Genomic DNA, 4,450 nt, shown 5'->3' on the forward strand with positions numbered 1-4,450 from the left:
ACTCTCAAAAAAATTAATGGAACACCACTGTACGCAATACGCATATTGTAAAATGATGATCATTTATATAATATATAAAATACACGTTTATATTGTGTATTATTATTATTATTATTATTTAGCTTATTTTCAATAACTTCAATAACTTCAATAAGTTCTATGATACCAACAACGTGTATTCAATGTTGGAAACTATATGGACTATATGAAGAGATGCAACCTCGGTAAATTTTTAACGCGTAAATTTACCAATTATTTTTTTTACAGGTAAATATATTTATTATTATTATTTAATAATATAATTCACCGAAAAAATTAGCATATGACACCTCAAATTAAACGTCTTAACATTTAAATAGAATGGAATAGCTGATATTATAAAAGTTAAACATGCCCACAACTACCATGATATAGATGATATAGTGTATTACCATAATATATCTACAACTATATCCTAATAATACATTTTATTTTATTATTAAATTTTAATTGTAAGTATTAGAGGCATTAGAGCTAGCTAATTATAACTAGAAAAAAAGACAAATAAAACTAAAAATTAGAATTATTTTTATTTATTTTTTTTTTTTATATAATGTTATGAGTACCTAATAAATCTGATTTGATTAATTTGCAATTTATTTTATAAGTACTTTTTGAATATTTACGAGTATGTATACTTATAAAATAATTTAAAATATATACAAAAATCAATAGTACACTACAAGATACTATATAAAGCTATTCATTAAATTTATGTAGTAGTTATAGTTATTTACTGAATATCATAATTTTACATTTTTTTAAAATGTTTTTAATATAAATCTCAAACGCAAAAATATTAAAATTAGCTTTGTATCAAAATATTGTAATTTAATTATAATTTCTAAATTTTAAAGTTATTCCGAATACACGTTACACGTACAATAAAGTAACAAAGATTTAAACAGAAATTCACTTTTTACTAATTAAGTATAATATTTAATAAATAATAATACATTATGTGTTAGAAATGTATATATTATAATTTAGTATTTTAGGGTCCCCGTGATATGTTTAGCCCGGGGTCCCATAATACCTTAAGACGACTCTGCACACAATTTCGCGGCGTCCAACCGAAAGTGTAATTTTTTTTAGTTCACTGTTTGATTGATTAGTCACCACACTTAAAAATATGAAAAAAATTATAATTATAGGTGTTTAAGAATAACAATATAGTATAATAGCAATAATCAACGTAAGAATCATTATTAAGAGTGAGATATTTTTTTCTAAATCGCCTCACTACGACAATCAGTTTTTTTACATTAATCTATCCATAGCTGCTTATCAACAGTATTATAAGGTTTAAATTCCGGATGAAAAAATAAACGTAAATTGTAAACATAAAGGTGACAATATGTTGCAAAATGTTACAAATATTAAACAAAACCAATTTATAACCTTTGTAGATGTAGATAAGTATGGCGTGGTACGATGATGAACTCAAGAATTATTATTTATTAGTTTAACAATAGATACACGTTTAAAGTGTATCCTTTGAAATTTAATATAATTAAAACTGAAAAAAAAAATAACAGATAAGTAACAGTAGTATATATTTGTATGTTCACAGCACATTTGAATAGGGAGATTTTAAATGTTCAAGGAAGTAAGTTTTGAGGAAGTCTCCTCAAGCCAATTTTTCTTTCCCTGTAACACGAAAATACACTGATTTTCAAAAACCATAATCTATGACGTATATTCTATACTCACAGCAATTTAGAGCAGGGAGATTTTAAATGTTTAAGCGGGAATAAACTGCTCAACACCATTTTTCCCCGTTTAACACAAACTAATAAATTCTGAAATTATATCTTTACACACACTTTTTTTAAAAAAAATTGTTTTTAAATTAAATAAGAACATAGTTCGATTAAAATAAAAAATAATTTAGAATTAAGGTTATATAATATTTAACGAAACAATAGATTAATAATTACTAACCAATTGTCTGTTTAGTACCAGCTAACGAAATTGGAAAAGTCTAATGTATGTACTAAAGTCTTAATGAATGTAAATTATGTAATTGCCATAGGGTCACCAGCCACTGGTTTCTTTTTATAGCATTTGTTATATCCAAAAAAGCAAATGAATAACTTTGCAATTCCAATTTCAGTATTTTGTATTTCTTGTGGTTACTGGGAAAATTATACAACCAAAAAAACATTTTTTGTAGGCTATACTTGAAATTACGAGTATGTCTATGAAATATTTTCAAAATTATAAAATTTGTTTTTGAATTTTAGGATTTATGAAGTTTGCATTTCGCATTAATGACATTATGTTATATTGTTATATATTTGAAAAAAAATATTAAATACCTTCCACCATTTAAGTCTTAAGTTAAAGGTGAATTTTCGTTCTCTTCCACAGAATTTTTTGTAGAACTATAAATTGTAATTGTAAGTAAATTGATAACTTGAATCGAATATAAACTTTAAACGGTTTTAAAGTTAATAGTTTATACAAGTAAAGAATAAAGATTATACCAAAATAGGTACTAAAATAATTAATGTTATTTTAAATTTAAGTTAATCCAAAACTATTGATGTTTATAACGAGTTACCATACGATATGTATTTGTTAAGTTGAGCTATGTACCTTTTACCTAACGAGAGTAAAGTAACTGAGTTTAACGAAATAATAAATAATAAAATAGACTATTTTAACCATATTTTTTTATTTTAGCGTGTATATTTTAAATAAGATATTGAATAATACAATACATCATAATATAAAATTATTGTTTTATAACTCTAAGATCCATGGTATGATTTTATAATTTTGTTTTATACATAGACCTTTTTAAATAATAATTTATAATAGGTATATTGGTATATAATAATAATACAAGTCAATTTTATCATATAAATCACATTAGTAATCGATCGACAGCGAAATTTTAAGCCCATTTTATGGATATTATATTATACACAGGGTTATCAGTGGCAAATGTTCTTTATTTTATAAACTGACACTTTTATAACTTAAATATATTGTGTTTTTTACATCACTTATTTGATTGTGTTTCTTCTTTTTTATTCAAGTCACAACAATATTTTTATTAGACACCGTCATGACATTATCGTTTTCAAATTTTAAAACATTCAACTATTCAAATACTGGTAAACTTTAGTTACTCAATACTTTTACGTTAATAGTGTTATTACAATTTTTTTATTACATTTTATTTTAAGGGCTCTCGCTTCTGCCGTCAATTTGAGCTCAAACGATCTTAAGTTTCGACAAAATTAAAGTTAGTTTAGGATGTCCTGTTTTGATTCTGAAAAAAAAATCTAAACTCGGCAGAAAATTGTCTATAGATCGTATGGAATACTTATTAAAAATTAAATCTTATATTTTAATAAAGTGTTAATAAAAACTTGAAAATATCAATTTTTTCAAATCATAGTTAAAAATGAAAGTGTTTCGTACGATCTACAGACATTTTTCTGCTGAATTTAAATATTTTTCATAATTTAATTCAGGCAACGTTAAATAACTTTAATTTTTTCAAATCAATAAGTAAGTTATCGTAAAATAGTGAATTTTTATTGTTATTGACATGTACATGCGTGTACGAGAGTGGCATCCGTCAGAGGCTCCAGCCGATACCCGCATTGAATTTCACTCACACTATTTTTTTTTTTATAATAATTATTTATAATTAACCCATAGATCTCGGACGGTAAGACGAGATTATAAATTGCCTAAATATTGTCATTTAAGGGGTCTCGCTACGGTTATATTTAAAGCAAGGCCCTTAAGGGACAACATTTAGGAAATTCGTAAAATTTATAAAAAATTGCAAACTATTTTGTAGTTAAAAATTCATAAGAACTTTGGTTTTTGTATCTAAGTTTTGAAAATATAATACAAGATACCTCCAGTAGTTAATACTGAAACCATACAATGTAATAAAGAAAAAATAATTTTATAGGTATTTTAAAATCAAATGTCGACAAAACTACTTATTTAAACGATAAAACTTTAATAATTATAAATAAATATTTATTATAATAATAATTTAATACTAATAGTATTACGAATATAATATTTTTGGAAAAATATAAGTTAAAGTGATATAAGCTGACAGATTGTTTCCACTAGGAATCGTTTTTCGTGTACGATACTAATATATCATTGAATTAAAATTTAACACACTCATAATAATAACCCACTCGACACATATGGTATTAATAAACAGTAGTTACTTGTCTATCTTTTTTTTATCATTAGATATGTATATAGGTTTTAATGCATAATATATAAGATTTGATCACTTGCTCCGTTATGTATTTCATATTTCCATTCCTCCAAACTGTCGACTATGAACCGTCAGTAAAACATTTACACCTTTTTCGTCTACTGAAATTCGTCTATGGTAAATAATAAATAATTACTATAATTA

The sequence above is a fragment of the Rhopalosiphum maidis genome, chromosome 3 (assembly GCF_003676215.2).
Source record: "Rhopalosiphum maidis isolate BTI-1 chromosome 3, ASM367621v3, whole genome shotgun sequence".
In the NCBI taxonomy this organism is placed as follows: domain Eukaryota; kingdom Metazoa; phylum Arthropoda; class Insecta; order Hemiptera; family Aphididae; genus Rhopalosiphum; species Rhopalosiphum maidis.